Source organism: Apium graveolens, chromosome 10 (assembly GCF_009905375.1).
Source record: "Apium graveolens cultivar Ventura chromosome 10, ASM990537v1, whole genome shotgun sequence".
NCBI lineage: Eukaryota > Viridiplantae > Streptophyta > Magnoliopsida > Apiales > Apiaceae > Apium > Apium graveolens.
Genome location: NC_133656.1, coordinates 70,339,466 through 70,357,546, shown reverse-complemented (window position 1 = coordinate 70,357,546; position 18,081 = coordinate 70,339,466). Strand labels below are relative to the sequence as shown.

Here is an 18,081-nt window from a genome sequence, read left to right as displayed (position 1 = left end):
GAGCAGGGTAGAATCACCAGTCATGTGTCTTGAACAACCACTATCCAAGTACCATAGATTCTTTCTGTTTCCTGATAAGTGGCATTTTATACCACTTAGAACATCTTAAAATGGCTTAAATTGGCGCCTTGAAATCAAGTATTTTGTGTATTTGATGCGTTTTTCTAGTGTTTATGCATTTCAGGGTATTAGTTGCATTTCGGAAGAGTAATCATCAAGAATAAGCCTTGGCATGTGTTCACCATTGCAAGAGGAAAGAAATGGGCAGATTACGGCGAAGAAACGGAGCAAACTCAGGAATTTTCCAGAAGGGTCCTGAGCGCCCGCTCAGCAATGCTGAGCGGCCGCGCAGAAAGCTGAGCGCCCGCTCAGTTATGCTGAGCGGCCGCGCAGGGTCGGGAAATTAAATAATTATTTTTAGGACTTCTACTTCTGTTTGGCTTCCACTTCTATGTAATCTGAGTTTTATGGGACTATTATATAAGTAGATTTGGAGACGTTTTCACGAGAGAGGATCGTGGTATTACGCAAGGAGCGAAGGAGATAAGGAAGAAGACCGTTTTAGCACACAGCAACGAAGAGGAAGCATATTTTCTCGTGATTCTTGTTTCGTTGTAACGTTGGATGCTAGTTTTCTTATTTTGAACATATTTACTCTTGTGACGTACTCTGATTTAATATAATTAGTTTAGTTATTATTTTATTGTGTTTGTTTATCATGATTTCATATGAACCCATGATGACGATGAGTGCTATTATGGGCTAATCGTGATCATGGGGTTGTAACGGATTTACTATGGAATTCTTTAGTTAATTGTTTAATACTTTAGTGTGTGATGATTGTATGATATCTAGTATTGGTTGTGCGTATTCGTCTTATGTGCGTCGCGAACATATAAGATAGGGTGTTAATCTCTTGTGAAGTGACGGTGGATCTTGAGATTTAGAACTTGCCATGCTAGCATAGGTGCATGTACGGTGTGCATGATTAGTGGGTAACTCTAACAGTTTTATTTGCCCTGTGTAATCAAAAGTGATAACTTGTGCTTAAATTGTTGTGTTGTCAATTTCTGTAGACATATAGGAACTCAACATAATTGATGACTATTCAACTTCTATCTTAATTGTGGATGTTTGGTAGAATGGTATTAGTACAATGAAAGTTGGCTTTTATTAGTTTCGTGTTATTCGATTAATATCATCACTGTCACATGCTAAAGGTAATAACAATAGCTATTGAAGGAAGTAGTAATGAAGTTGTGATCTCATGAGTGTTTTAATATTGCTAATTTGAAGTGTTAATTAAGTGATTAATTAAGTAGTTAATTGTAGTTAATGTTTAGTCAACAATTCTAAGTGTTAGTGTCTTAACATTGAGAAGTAATCATACATTGGTGCGTGAGTTTAATTAGACAATAAATTAGTCTGAGTCTCTGTGGGAACGAACTAGAAAGTATTCTATATTACTTGCGAACGCATATACTTGCGTGAATATTAGCGCGTGTTTTCACCCTAACAAGTTTTTGGCGCCGCTGCCGGGGACTCGGCTTATTTGTTTAGTTTATGTACTTACCATCATTGGTCATTAGGACTCAGTGATTAGGATGTAGTAGTTACTTATTGTTTCCGGTTGTGTTTCAGATACTTTAGCGAGCGTTTATGCAAACTCGTTCTCGTACTCGCAAGAGGACTTTAGATACAGCTGAGGAGACAGACGAAGTTCTTGATATTCTGGAGAAGTTAGATTTTGAAGATTCGGATTCAGGAACTGGGCGGAAAGAACCAGTAAATATGGGTGATCGTATTGTTCAAGCTGATCCAGCTCTTATGGATTTTTCTCGGGCAAAAATTGATGACATTCAGTCAAGCATTCTTCATCCGGCTATTCAAGCTAACACCTTTGAAATCAAGCCGGGCACTATTCAGATGGTACAGAATTCTGTTTCTTTTGGAGGAGCGGCGACTGAAGACCCCAACATGCACATAAGGAATTTTGTCGAGATCTGCAGCACTTTTAAGTATAATGGCGTGACTGATGAGGCTATCAAGCTGAGGCTTTTCTCATTCTCACTGAGGGACAAAGCTAAGGACTGGTTACATTCTGAACCAGCTGGGTCCATCACTACGTGGCAAGATCTTGCGCAAAAGTTTCTGGTGAAGTTTTATCCGATGGCAAAGACTGCTGCTTTGAGGAGTGCTCTTACTCAGTTTGCGCAGCAACCTACAGAATCTATGTGCGAAGCTTGGGAACGATACAAGGAAATGTTGAGAAAGTGTCCACATTATGGAATGCCCGATTGGATGGTGATCACTGGTTTCTATAATGGTTTGGGGGCCCAATCTCGGCCCATGCTCGATGCAGCAGCTGGAGGCGCCTTATGGGCTAAAAGCTATACTGAGGCTTATAATCTTATCGAGACTATGGCTGCAAATGAGCATCAAAACCCAACTCAGAGGATGATGCCTGGTAAGGTAGCAGGTATTCTGGAAGTCAATCCAGCCACCGCTATTGCAGCACAGCTTCAAGCGCTGTCAATGAAGGTTGATTCTCTGGCTACATATGGAGTTAATCAAATAGCTATGGTTTGTGAGCTTTGTGCAGGTTCTCATGCTACGGATCAGTGTTCTCTTGTCAACGAATCTGTTCAGTATGTGAATAATTATCAGCGACAACAGCAGCCTGTGCCAGCTACCTATCATCCTAATAACAGAAATCATCCAAATTTCAGCTGGGGGAATAATCAGAATGCTATTCAGCCCCCATATCAGCAAGGCGTGAGTAAACAGTTTAACCCACCTGGATTCCAGCAACCACAGCAGTATGCTCAAAGGCAATCATATCCTCAACAGGGAAGTGCAGCTGCACCTACTAGTGCTGATTTTGAGGAACTTAAGCTGTTATGCAAGAGTCAGGCGGTTTCTATCAAGACCTTGGAAAATTAAATCGGTCAATTAGCCAATACAGTGCTCAATCGTCAACCTGGCACTCTTCCCAGTGATACGGAAGTACCAGGCAGGAAGGAAGCTAAAGAGCAAGTCAAGGCTATTACCTTAAGGTCTGGAAAAGTTGTTGATGCTGAAAAGGCAAAAGAAGGAGAAGCTAAAATTCGAGGTGAAGAAGCTAAGCAAAAGGAGAAAGCGGCAGAACCAAGGAAGACTACTGTTGAACACACTCTGCCTCAGGGTAATACAGGGGAGAAACAGCTCTATCCTCCACCACCTTTTCCTAAGAGATTGCAGCAACAAAAGCTGGATAGACAGTTCGGTAAGTTTCTTGAGATGTTCAAGAAACTTCACATCAATATACCTTTCGCTGAGGCTCTAGAGCAAATGCCTAGTTATGCGAAGTTTATAAAGAGTATTCTTTCAAGGAAGGTGAAACTGGATGACCTTGAGACCGTTGCTCTCACGGAAGAATGCAGCGCTGTTCTGCAGCAAAAGTTACCGCCAAAACTGAAAGATCCAGGTAGCTTCACCATTCCTTGCACCATTGGCAAGTTGACTTTTGACAAGTGCATTTGTGATTTGGGAGCAAGCATCAATCTGATGCCGTTGTCGATCTTTAAAAAGTTGGATTTGCCTGATCCAAAGCCCACATACATGTCTCTATAATTGGCTGATCGTTCCATTACTTACCCAAGGGGCATAGTGGAGGATGTGCTAGTCAAGGTGGATAAGCTCTTCTTTCCTGCAGATTTTGTTATTCTGGATTTTGAGGAAGATAAGAAGATTCCCATAATCTTGGGAAGACGTTTCTTGGCTACTGGCCGTACCTTGATAGATGTGCAAAAAGGTGAACTTACTATGTGGGTACAAGATCAGGATGTGACCTTCAACGTATTCAAGGCAATGAAATTCCCTACCGAAGATGAGGAGTGCTTAAAAGTGGATGTGATTGATTCTGCGGTTACTTCGGAACTCGATCGCATGCTAATGTCTGACGCATTGGAAAAGGCCTTAGTGGGGGATTTTGACAATGATTATGAAGATGGCAACGAGCAATTACAATATCTGAACGCTTCTCCCTGGAAGCGAAAGCTGGACATGCCGTTTGAATCTCTTGGTACTTCTAACCTCAAGAATGCTGAAGGAAAGCTCAAACCATCAATAGAGGAAGCACCTACCTTGGAGCTCAAGCCATTACCTGAACACTTGAGGTATGCTTTTTTAGGTGATGCATCTACTTTACCTGTTATTATTGCATCTGACCTTTCAGGTAGTGAGGAAGACAAGCTCTTAAGGATTTTAAGAGAATTCAAATCGGCTATTGGATGGACCATAGTAGACATCAAGGGGATAAGTCCTTCATATTGTATGCATAAAATTCTGCTAGAGGAAGGTAGTAAGCCGACTGTTGAACAGCAGCGCAGACTGGATCCTATCATGAAGGAGGTGGTGAAGAAAGAAATTCTGAAATGGCTGGATGCAGGCATCATTTATCCTATTTTTGACACTTCGTGGGTGGGCCCCGTACAATGTGTACCTAAGAAAGGAGGTATCACTGTGGTAGCAAATGAAAAGAATGAGCTCATCCCTACTCGAACAGTTACAGGATGGAGAGTATGCATGGATTATCGAAAGTTGAACAAAGCCACGAGGAAAGACCACTTCCCTCTTCCGTTCATTGATCAGATGCTTGACAGGTTGGCTGGTCACGAGTATTTTTGTCTTCTGGATGGCTATTCTGGGTATAATCAGATTTGTATTGCACCAGAGGATCAGGAAAAGACTACCTTCACTTGTCCATTTGGCACGTTTGCTTTTCGCAGAGTTTCGTTTGGGTTATGTAGCACCCCGGCCACTTTTCAGAGATGTATGATGGCTATATTCTCTGACATGATTGGAAATAATGTCTAGGTGTTCATGGACGACTTCTCCGTCTTTGGACATTCGTATGATGAATGTTTGAATAATCTTTGCGCCGTACTCAAAAGGTGCGTGGAAACTAATTTGGTGCTCAATTGGGAGAAATGTCATTTTATGGTACGTGAAGGCATTATTCTTGGGCATAAGGTCTCTAGCAAGGGTCTGGAGGTGGACAAGGCCAAGGTGGGAGTCATTAAAAATCTTCCACCACCTATTTCTGTGAAAGGAATCCGTAGTTTTCTTGGTCATGCGGGTTTTTATCGACGATTCATCAAGGCCTTTTCAAAGATATCTAAGCCGTTGTGTAATTTGCTTGAGAAAGATGTGCCTTTCAAATTTGATGATGAATGTTTGGCGGCATTCGAGACTCTCAATCAGAGTTTGATCACTGCACCAGTTATTACAGCACCAGACTGGACAGAGCCGTTTGAGATGATGTGTGATGCGAGTGATTATGCGGTAGGTGCAGTTCTGGGACAGCGCAAGAATAATCTCTTTCATGTGGTCTACTATGCGAGTAAGACCTTAAATGGGGCCCAAATGAACTACACCACTACGGAGAAGGAGCGCTTGGCTATAGTCTTTGGTTTCGAGAAATTTCGATCTTATCAGCTTGGTACTAAAGTAACAGTATTCACTGATCATGCGGCCATTCGCTATCTGGTTTCCAAGAAGGATTCGAAGCCGAGACTCATTCGTTGGGTGCTCTTACTTCAGGAATTTGAGTTAGAGATCTAGGATCGAAAAGGTACTGAGAATCAAGTAGCTGACCATCTCTCTAGGTTGGAGAATCCCGATTCTACTTCACAAGATAGGACATTAATCAATGAATCTTTTCCGGATGAGCAGTTGTTTGCAGTTCAGGAGGAAGAACCATGGTTTGCAGATATTGTAAACTATCTCGTCAGCAATATAATGCCTCCTAATTTGACCTCCGCTCAAAAGAAGAAGTTTCTGCATGAGGTGAAGTGGTATATGTGGGATGAACCATATTTGTTTAGACAGGGAGCTGACCAGATCATCAGGAGATGTATCCCGTTCTGTGAAACGGAGGGGATATTACGAGACTGCCACTCCACGGTTTATGGTGGACACTATGGTGGTGAGAAGATGGCAGCTCGTATTCTGCAAGCAGGTTTTTTCTGGCCTACTTTGTTTAAGGATGCTCATCAGTTTGTTTTAAGGTGTGATCGTTGCCAAAGAGTGGGAAATTTGACGAGAAAGGATGAGATGCCGTTAAATGTGATGCTTGAAGTCGAGGTCTTTGAAGTTTGGGGAATCGATTTCATGGGGCCTTTTGTCTCGTCCTGCAATAATCAGTACATCTTGCTGGCAGTTGATTATGTCTCAAAATGGGTAGAAGTCAAAGCTTTACCGACAAATGATGCAAAGGCAGTGCTGAATTTTCTTCATAAGCAAATTTTCACAAGGTTTGGAACACCTCGTGTAATCATAAGTGATGAAGGGTCGCATTTCTGCAACCGTAAGTTCACGTCTATGATGCAGCATTATAATGTGAATCATCGAGTTGCTACTGCCTATCATCCGCAAACAAATGGTCAAGCGGAAGTGTCTAACAGAGAAATCAAGCGCATTCTAGAGAAGGTTGTTTGTCCGTCAAGGAAGGATTGGTCTTTAAAGCTCGATGAAGCTGTTTGGGCTTACAGAACAGCATACAAAACTCCACTTGGTATGTCCCCGTTTCAGTTGGTGTATGGTAAGGGATGTCATTTACCTGCGGAGCTTGAGCATAAGGCCTACTGGGCGTTGAAAAAGTTGAACCTGGAGTTAGACGCAGCTGGTAAGAAAAGAATGCTTCAGCTTAATGAACTTAATGAATTTCGACTTCAAGCATACGAGAATAACAAAATGTATAAGGAAAAGGTGAAGAGGTGGCACGATAGGAAGCTATATCCTAAGTTATTCGTGTCGGGGCAACAAGTTCTCTTATTCAACTCTCATCTCCGACTTTTTCCTGGGAAGTTGAAATCAAGGTGGTCTGGACCTTTTATTGTCAAAAATGTGTTTCCACATGGAGCGGTGGAAATTTTTGAGAATGATCCGGACCAAGCATTCAAGGTTAACGGTCAGCGTTTGAAGCACTACTATGGGATAGGGCAAACCGAGAAGTGGTTAGTGCCATTTTATTGACTACGTGAGAAAGGTACACAACGTCAAGCTAATGACGAAAAAGAAGCGCTGCGTGGGAGGCAACCCATGAGTTGTTGTTATAGGAACCCTTAGAAGTTAATAATCTATCCAAAAACACAAAAAAATAGAAAAACGGGACTGAAAAAAAAAATTCCAGTGACCCCCTGAGCGCCCGCTCAGCTCTGCTGAGCGACCACTCAGCAAGCTGAGCGCCCGCTCAGCTTCGCTGAGCGACCGCTCAGGGGTCAACTACCAGAATTTTTTTTTAAGTTCATAAAAAAACCAAAAAAATCAGAAAAATAAAAAAACCCAAACCCAGCCCATAAACCCACGACTTCTTTTCCTAATACCCCATGATTTCATCCCTCAACCCCACTCCTAATCCAATTTAACCTATTCCACACCCTATATATACATACACATATCCTACATATCTCCCACAAACTTCCTACACTTAAACTCTCTTCTAAGCACAAAAACTCAGTTCTTAAACACTTTTATTCGAGATTCAATGGCACCCAAGAGAGCACGAACTATCGATAGCAGCAGCACAGTCCCTACTGCTGATTCATCAAGGGGTACTGCTGCAAGGCCTCGGTTGACTGACAGAGCTGCGGAGGAGGAGTACACTAGGCTTTTGGGGAAGCCGATTCTGAAGGAGAGAGGGTTTTTACCATCGGGGAGGGATGGTGAGTTGCTACCCATGATTGCAGATAAGGGGTGGATAGCTTTTTGTTAGTCGCCCGAAGCAGTGCCGATGAGCGTGGTTCGCGAATTCTATACGAACGCGAAGGCCGAAAAGAATGGGTTTTCTGTGGTCCGTGGGCTGACGGTTGATTATCACCCAGCGGCGATTCGCCGTGTGATTGGGCAGCGAGAGAGGAAGCCCGAGGAGGAGAACTGGAATGAGAAGACTGCTGAGGATTTTGACTTGGATTTGATTTGTGCGACTCTCTGTAGGCCGGGCACAGTTTGGACCTTCAAGACCGGCACTAATGAGTATCGCCACTTCCCGGCGATAGCTATGAACAGGTATGCCCGTGCATGGAATGCATTTATTTGTGCTAATATTTTGCCTTCTTCGCATGCACACGAGGTCACAGTTGAGAGAGCACAGTTATTGTGGGGAATTCTTCATGAGGAGTACTATGTGGACCTTGGTGAGTTTATCTACCAAGGAATTCTGAAGTTTTTGAGGGGAGCTAAGCATATGAACATCCCTTATGCATCCACGGGTACGAAGCTGTGCCGAGCAGTAGGAGTGAACTGGCCGGCTCATGAGCAGTTGCAGTTGCCGGCAGCTCCGATTGATTCTGGGACTCTGAACGAGATGCAGGAGTGGACCGGTGGTGAGCCCGAGGAGCATGGGCTGGGTTATCATCTTCCAGGAGGGCGTCCAGCACGAGGTGCTACTATGGCTAGGCCTAGGCGTGATGAGGCTGGTTCTTCGAGAGCTCAGGAAGGTGCTGGGATGGCTGATACCCAGTATAGGAGGCTTTCACAGCGGATGGATGCCATGTACGAGACGCATAGCAGGTTTGCTCAGGAGCTCACCCTTGCGTTAGGGACTGCTTTTCGGGGCCTTGGAGCTGATATCCAGTGGCCAGTTTTTGGTGAGGACTCTGCATACCCGCCGCCTGATACTCCACCCACTGAGGGTGATGATGATAATGACTCCGAGTAGGTATACCCTGTGTTCCTTTCTACTACCTTCACTGGGGACAGTGAAGATTTTAAGTTTGGGGGTGGTAGTTAAGGAATATTTTGTGTGTGTCATATAGCTGCATATTTATGATAGCTTAGTTCATATAGTTGCATAATTTATGCCATATAGTTTTTTTTTATATAGCTTTATTTGTTTATTATGTCATGTAGCTCATGCATTCACCATGATCCCTTTTGCGATGATTTATCGACTGAATTGTGATATTGATGCGAGTGTAGTGATAGCATTTAAGTGATATTGAGTCGTGTAAGTTGATATGCACGCTAGAAGCACTTGTAGTTTCACTAAGTCTTAGAGAATGCTTAAGGGCTAGATTGTTGTTATGATTTGATTGTTTTCGAGGTTAATCTATTTATTATGCTTAGAATTCGATAATAGGTTTTTAGTTATAAAGGCATGAAAAAGAAAAAAATGGAGTAAAAAATGGAATTTGTTGCTAGTTGTGGCTAGGCGTCAAATGGCTAGTAGCCGGCTCGCATGTTGTGCGAGTAGTCTAGGGTTGAGCAAGATGGAGCGAAACGCACTTGCTCAGAAATTTTATAAAAAAAAAAAAAAAAAAAATTGTGGTGTTTATGCATAATTGATCACGAGTGGGCTCTTTGGTATTCGAGTTATTAAGTTCTTAGGGGACTTTGTGCCTAGTGACCTAAGGCTTTTAGAGTCTGGGATCCGCTAACCTAACGCTCACTACATGGATACCATTGTATAAGTATTTTGAGGACCTCACTCATTGCACGGTCAAATAAGCATTTGTGTTGTGAATAAAAAGCATGATTCCGTAATAAGCTCCAGAATTCTTGTAGTGTTGTATGTCACTTTGTGCCTAGAATTTTTATTCTTTGTATAATCATGTGATTGCCTTGAGGATAGTCGAGTCATAATAATTGGTCTAGCTCCGAAGCATATCTGTTAAGCATCTGCACACACCACGTTTATGGCTGTATGTTCGTTTGCATGAGTTTATTGATCTTTAGTCGCCTAACTGCATTTGTTGAGTTGTTGCAATTTGGTTGGTTTATTCGTAGTAAGGGGGATCGCTGCATTTTCATATAGATTGCATTCATGCATGTTTTTATTTATTTTTGAGTCTGTGACGCTTGAGGACAAGCATCGATTTAAGTTTGGGGGCGTGATAAGTGGCATTTTATACCACTTAGAACATCTTAAAATGGCTTAAATTGGCGCCTTGAAATCAAGTATTTTGTGTATTTGATGCGTTTTTCTAGTGTTTATGCATTTCAGGGTATTAGTTGTATTTCGGAGGAGTAATCATCAAGAATAAGCCTTGGCATGTGTTCACCATTACAAGAGGAAAGAAATGGGCAGATTACGGCGAAGAAATGGAGCAAACTCAGGAATTTTCCAGAAGGGTCCTGAGCGCCCGCTCAGCAATGCTGAGCGGCCGCGCAGAAAGCTGAGCGCCCGCTCAGCTATGCTGAGCGGCCGCGCAGGGTCGGGAAATTAAATAATTATTTTTAGGACTTCTACTTCTGTTTGGCTTCCACTTCTATGTAATCTGAGTTTTATGGGACTATTATATAAGTAGATTTGGAGACGTTTTCACGAGAGAGGATCGTGGTATTATGCAAGGAGCGAAGGAGATAAGGAAGAAGACCGTTTTAGCACACAGCAACGAAGAGGAAGTATATTTTCTCGTGATTCTTGTTTTGTTGTAACGTTGGATGCTAGTTTTCTTATTTTGAACCTATTTACTCTTGTGACGTACTCTGATTTAATATAATTAGTTTAGTTATTATTTTATTGTGTTTGTTTATCATGATTTCATATGAACCCATGATGACGATAAGTGCTATTATGGGCTAATCGTGATCATGGGGTTGCAACGGATTTACTATGGAATTCTTTAGTCAATTGTTTAATACTTTAGTGTGTGATGATTGTATGATATCTAGTATTGGTTGTGCGTATTCGTCTTATGTGCGTCGCGAACATATAAGATAGGGTGTTAATCTCTTGTGAAGCGACGGTGGATCTTGAGATTTAGAACTTGCCATGCTAGCATAGGTTCATGTACGGTGTGCATGATTAGTGGGTAACTCTAACATTTTTATTTGCCCTGTGTAATCAAAAGGGATAACTTGTACTTAAATCGTTGTGTTGTCGATTTCTGTAGACATATAGGAACTCAACATAATTGATGACTATTCAACTTCTATCTTAATTGTGGATGTTTGGTAGAATGGTATTAGTACAATGAAAGTTGGCTTTTATTAGTTTCGTGTTATTCGATTAATATCATCACTGTCACATGCTAAAGGTAATAATAATAGCTATTGAAGGAAGTAGTAATGAAGTTGTGATCTCATGAGTGTTTTAATATTGCTAATTTGAAGTGTTAATTAAGTGATTAATTAAGTAGTTAATTGTAGTTAATGTTTAGTCAACAATTCTAAGTGTTAGTGTCTTAACATTGAGAAGTAATCATACATTGGTGCGTGAGTTTAATTAGATAATAAATTAGTCTGAGTCTCTGTGGGAACGAACTAGAAAGTATTCTATATTACTTGCGAACGCGTATACTTGCGTGAATATTAGCGCGTGTTTTCACCCTAACATTTCCCTGCACACATCAAAATCAAATCAAGTTGATTTTGTTACCCAAGTTTCCTTGGGTCCTGCCTTGTTAGCTTTCTTTTTCTGTTTCTTAGGCTTTATCTCATTTGACTTAGGGATATCAGATTCATCCTTAGTCATTTGAGTTGAACCTTTAAAACCATTCATTATAACAGAATTATCATGCATATTTTGATTAATAGGAAATGGCATGGTATTTGTAAACATGTTATTCCAGTAAGGCATGCTAAATGGCATTTGTGGCATACTAAATGCAGCATAATAAGGATTAAGTGCAAATGGCATATTAGCAAACTGTGCATTCATATTCTGTATAGACATAGCATTCATAGGCATAGAAGGTATGGCATTCATGTTGGGAAAATAAGGTGGCATAGATGTGGAAGTAGGCATGGCAGTTTTGCAATTAACAGACAAATGATTTACACTACCACACTTGACACAGATTTTTCTAGGAGCATATTTATCAGGTGTGTAGTTGTTGTGCTTGTTAATTCCTACTTTACCATTTCTATTGTTTTTCTTTTTGGCCTCTGTTTTAACCTCAATCTTTTCCAGTCTGTTACTCAATTGCTTGACAGTCATATGACCAATATTAGCCTTTTTCTCCTTCTTCACTTGACTGGATTCTCCTGGAACAAATTCTTGGAAACTGATCCATATTTCTCATTTAACTTGACAAGCTTGGCTTTACTTACAGGCTTGCTCACAGTCGACAGATGAGGATTTATATCACTCGACGGATAACCCTTTTTATTATCCGACGGATGACCCTCATCATCCGTTGAGTCTACATATGCTAGAAATCCTTCAACCAAATTGGATTCCAGCTTCTCCTTATCCTTCTTCCAGCCTGCATCACAGAAGGACTCAATACCTTGAACTTTGGTGATTTGAGCATGAACATCTCTAGATGTTTTCCATGCCTTAATCACCTCATGTTCTCGTTCAAGCTGCTTCTTCAAGATCTCTTCTTTCTTCAAGGACTCGGTTAATTCATCCTTAGCAATTTTACACTCAATTCTTAATTATTCAAATTCAATGAACTGAGACTCTAGCACATTGTTCCTCTCACTTAAAAACAAATTATTTTCTTTGATTTTAGCATTTTCCTTAGTAAGAGACTTAAGTGTAACACGCAAATGATATAATTCTGTAGACATGTCATTTATGGCATCATTACACTCAGCTTTAGATAAATGTGCAAGGTTAGTGGTGATTACCTGATTACTTGAAGAACTTGTCTCTGTTTCATCAGACTTGGCCATTAGGGCTAGATTGACATAGCTAACATCCTCATCCTCATCCAGACCATCTGTTGCCCAGTCATTTTCTTGTGTACTGAAAGCCCTTTCCTTTTGTTTGAGCAATTCAAAATATTTCTGTTTATAATCCACAGGCTCAAACTTTTTCTTGCTGGAATCTGACTTTCTACACTCATTGGCAAAGTGCCCTGCCAAGCCACATTTGAAACATTTGAATTTTGATTTATCCACCATATTTCTATTTGGCTTAGCTGCTCCAAAGTTCTTCTTGAACTTGATCTTGGCAAATCTTCTGGAAAGAAATGCTAGATGTTCATCAAAATCTTCCATGTCATCTTGGCTCAAAGAATCTTCATTTTCTGCTACCAGCCCCTTTCCCTTGCTTTCACAGACCTTTGAAGTTGATTCAACAGCTTCCATCTTCATCTCCTTCTCTTTCTCTAACTCAGCAACTAGTGCAATGGATCCTCCTTTCTTATTTCCTCTCTCCATCCTCTCATCTTGCTCTATTTCAAGCTTATAAGTTTTCAGGATGCCATATAGACTCTCCAAAGTAAACTCCTTATAATCTTGAGAGTTTCTCAATGAGACTATCATAGGTTTCCATTCCTTTGGAAGAGATCTAAGGAACTTCATATTGGAGTCTTTTGACTGATAGACCCTTCCACGCAACTTCAGAGCATTTAGTAGTTTTTGAAACCTACTAAAGATGTTAGTGAGAGACTCACTTTCTTCACTATGAAAATGCTCATATTGCTGTATGAGTAGCTGCATCTTATTTTCCCTTACTTGCTTACTGCCATCACAGATAATCTGTATAGTATCCCAAACTTCCTTGGCAGTTTTGCAATTGATGATGTTGTCAAACATGTCACCATCTACTCCATTGAACAGGATATTCATGGCCTTCTTATCTCCCGACTTGTTCAATATCAAGATCAGACCATTCATGCCTTGGCTTGGGGACTGATGGCTTATTTCCAGTTGCAGCTCTCATTGGTACATGAGGGTCTCTCTCTATGCAATCTACATAGGCCTCATCTTGAGAAAGTAAGTGGAGATGCATTTTTAGCTTCCAATGATGGTAATTGTCTTTATCCAGAAAAGGAATCTTGACTCCAACATCATTCTTGTTCATCTTGTTGTTTTGTTGTGATCTTTAAACTCTTTGTTTATCAAGAGTTTGCTCTGATACCAATTCTTAGTCCCTAACAATGCAACAAGAATTATAAAGGGGGGTTGAATGGAATTTTTGAACCTTTTTCACAAATTATAAAAAGTTCTATCTTAATAAAATATAAGTGTTTGATTTGCAAAGTGCGGAATAAGAAGTTAGTGAAATCAAAACACAAGTAATTAAAAACACAAGTCTTTAAAAACTATCTGGTGGATTTGAATGTATCCACCAGAGATATATATAATATCAAGAGAACTATGTGTAGAAAGATTTGCTCACAGCTGCTTACAAATGTGAACAACTAAGTTTACAGAGAAATGCTAAGAATACAGCTTACAAATGTTTCTCTGAGAATTTTCTTGCTTAGTGTTCTTGTTGTTCTATTTGCTACTTCTTGGTTTATATATGACCAAGATTACAAAGTAATAAGACAAAATAATAAAACAAAACCTATCAAGTCTAATACTATGCTGCTTCATCACTCTATTCCAGCATCTTTGAATATCTTCATAATAGCATGAAAATGGCAATGCTTCTTTGTTCTCTAAAACCCAGTTGAATAGGCTTCCACATTCCTTTTGCATACACTCGACGCATGTGACTGTGTTGTCACTGTCAACTGATGTTTGAATTGATTATCCGTCGGGTACATGATCATCCGTCGGGTTGCCTAGTTGATCATCCATCGAGTGGCATTGTTGTTTATCCGTCGGGTAGCAATCTGGCACTTGACTTCATTTCATTTATACAGAATTACAAGACATCATCTATGTACAATTAATCAACCTATTCTGCATATCTAATTAAAGTCAACATGACTTGAGTGCTACTATAGAATCTAAACAAGGTGTATGCAGAAATGTGCTACAGACTCATTATTACATAAGCTACACACTCGATGGATAATTGATCATCATCCGTCGGGACTATATTGAGTCATCCGTCGGGACTATATTCCTTATCCGTCGAGTGCTACATTTTTCACTAAGTAAAATCTACTAAGGTGTTTTGTTAAAGAAATCATCAATTTCACAACATATCCACAACAGAACTTGTCCTCAGAATGTATGCAAATGACACTTAACTGTTTGTCAAAAACAATTTAAGCACCACAATAATTTTTATCATTCACATGGAGTGAAAGTGTGTGCATTTAGCAAAATATCAGATAAAGATTAAAGTCTGATAAACTTCAGTACATCTTAGAAATAAGGCATAACTAAGAAAAGTGCTTAAAATCTGTCATCATTCATGAAGTCTACTATAGAACAAATTTATGCAAGAGTCCACCTCAAATGTTTGTGCTCATTTTATGCATCTTTTAAAATTCCTTTTTATAGTGGCTTCTCAGTGTAAGTGAGTCACGACTGCTTATCAGAATTTATGTTGTTGTCAGAGTATTTCTCCAGTAATCAGAGAATGTGAAAAGTCACCAAGAAAAATTATTTGCTTTTCTAATGCATATTACTTAATGCCAGCAATGCACTTGGGTCTTCCCTTCCACATATTTAGTCTAGATCTCAAAGGAGTACCTGACTTTTATTTTATTTTATTTTATTTTCTTTTGATAAGTGAGGCTTATAAACATTTAGTTCATCCTTAAGATTTACTGACATAAGAATCTAACAGATAAGAAGCAATAGTCTAGTTTGTGACTTAGTAATAAGATACACAAAGTAAACTTGACTAAGCTCAAAATCAGAATTTGCTTGTGTTAATGAGTTTCCACATAAACAACTAATTCAAACATGGGATTTCTAGTATGTTAAAGACTACTAGGTCAGCATCTAGCATAGTTATCCTCATTGGATTGAATAGTCACAGAACATTCAAAACACTATCAGAGTTTAAAGATCCACATCAGATAACAATCAACATTTAATGAATTTCAATTTTAGGCACAGATTATATGAAAGTAAAACAATTTGTAAACAATGATCATAAAGTCTGATGCATGAGAACAAAAACTAAGCAGATTTAGAGAAAGAACCTGAAACCATTCCAAGTTCATTTACGAGTCTTGTAAAAGTAGCTTCACATAGTGGTTTTGTGAAGATATCTGCTAGTTGTTGATCTGTTGGAACAAAGTGCAATTCCACTGTACCTTCCATCACATGTTCCCTTATGAAATGGTACCTTATGCTGATGTGCTTTGTCATTGAGTGTTCAACTGGATTACCTGTCATAACAATAGCACTTTGATTATCAAGTAAATAGGGATTTTAGAAAATTCTAACCCATACTCCAGTATCTGATTCTTCATCCAAAGAATCTGTGCACAACAGCTTCCTGCAGCAATATATTCTGCTTCTGCAGTTGATGTGGAAATTAACTTTTGTTTCTTGCTAAACCAAGAAACCAATCTGCCTCCAAGAAATTGACAGCTTCCACTAGTGCTTTTCCTGTCTATTTTGCATCCTACAAAATCTGCATCTGAGTAACCTATTAGCTTAAAATCTGATTCTCTAGGATACCACAATCCCAGATCAGTTGTACCCTTAAGGTACTTGAAAATTCTTTTCACAGCTATTAAGTGAGGTTCTCCTGGATCAGCCTGAAATCTTGCACAAAGACAGGTAGCATTCATGATATCAGGTCTACTTGCAGTTAAATAGAGTAAAGAGCCAATCATATATCTATAGTTAGTAATATCTACTGGTGAACGAGTATCTTTATTTAACTTGGTTGCAGTGGCCATGGGAGTGGATGTTGTTGAACAATCATGCATTCCAAACTTCTTCAGTAAATTTCTGGTGTACTTGGATTGACAGATAAAAGTACCTTCTTCATTTTGCTTGACTTGAAGGCCCAGAAAATAACTAAATTCTCCCATCATACTCATTTGATATCTTGACTGCATTAGCTTTGAAAACCTCTCACAGGGTATGGCATTGGTAGAACCAAATATGATATCATCAACATATATCTGTACCAAAAGTAAGTCCTTTCCATGGTTGAGGTAGAATAGTGTTTTATCAATTGTACCTCTGTGAAATTCACTTTCCAGAAGGAATTGAGCTAAAGTCTCATACCATGCTCTAGGAGCTTGCTTAAGGCCATAAAGTGTTTTGTCAAGCCTGTAGACATGATTTGGAAATTTTGAATCTACAAAGCCTGGAGGTTGTTCAACATAGACCTCTTCTTCCAATTCTCCATTAAGAAAAGCACTTTTTACATCCATTTGAAAGACTTTAAACTTTTTGTGAGTAGCATAAGCCAAAAATATCCTTATGGCTTCTAATCTAGCAACTGGTGCAAATGTTTCATCATAATCAATACCCTCCTGTTGAGAGTAGCCTTTAGCAACCAGCCTTACTTTATTCCTTGTAATTATGCCATCACTATCAGTTTTGTTTGTGAACACCCATTTTGTGCCAACAACTGATCTGTTCTTTGGTCTTGGCACTAGGGTCCAGACTTTATTTCTTTCAAATTCATTTAACTCTTCCTGCATTGCTTGCACCCAATCAATATCTTGAAGAGCTTCTTCCACTTTCTTTGGTTCAGTCTGAGATATAAAAGAATGATAGAGACATTTATTTGATGTAGCAGTTCTAGTTCTGACACCTGCTTCAGGATCTCCAATAATTAAGTCAGGTGTATGTGATTTGGTCCACTTCCTTACAGATTGAAGTTGACTTCTAGAACTGGATCCTCCCCCATGATCCATGCTGTCCCCATCAGCATTTTCTGATGCTCCACCTGTAGTTATGCTCTCTGAGACTTCAGAATTTGACTTGGATCTTTCAGGATTTGAAGTATCAGAGCTTCCAGAATTATCAGAATTTAGCTCATCAGAACTAGATGAATCAGAGTTTGAAGAGCTTGTATTATGTTCTGATGCTTCTTTAGAGTCTTGAGATGTGGTAGGATCTTCATCTTGCTCCCCTTGGATAGGTGTATTTTCCTTTGGAGTTGTTACCACAGATTCAATGACATCAGTACTTACAGATTCAGAGTTTGAGTCATCAGAATTTACAGAATCAGAATTTAAGTCTTCATTTTCAAATCTCAGTTGATCGTGATTATTGAAATCTTCAAGTCCAGTAATCTTCTTGTCATCAAAAGATACATTGATAGATTCCATGACAACTCTTGTTCTTAAATTGTAGACTCTGAAAGCTTTTTTGGAAAGTGGATATCCAACAAAAATTCCTTCATCAGCTTTTAGATCAAATTTTGACAGCTGTTCAGGATGAGTCTTAAGAACAAAACACTTGCAACCAAATACATGAAAGTATTTCATATTTGGCTTCTTTTTCTTCACCATCTCATATGGTGTTTTTCCATGCTTGTTTATG

General features: G+C 39.6%; 1 non-coding gene across 1 annotated transcript; it reads right to left on the bottom strand.

Annotated features, from left to right (window-relative positions):
* Positions 1 to 2,184: 2,184 nt before the first annotated feature.
* LOC141694455 (small nucleolar RNA R71) lies at positions 2,185 to 2,291 on the bottom strand. The gene has a single exon (XR_012563761.1). It is a non-coding gene; the product is annotated as a small nucleolar RNA R71 (small nucleolar RNA).
* Positions 2,292 to 18,081: the final 15,790 nt, after the last annotated feature.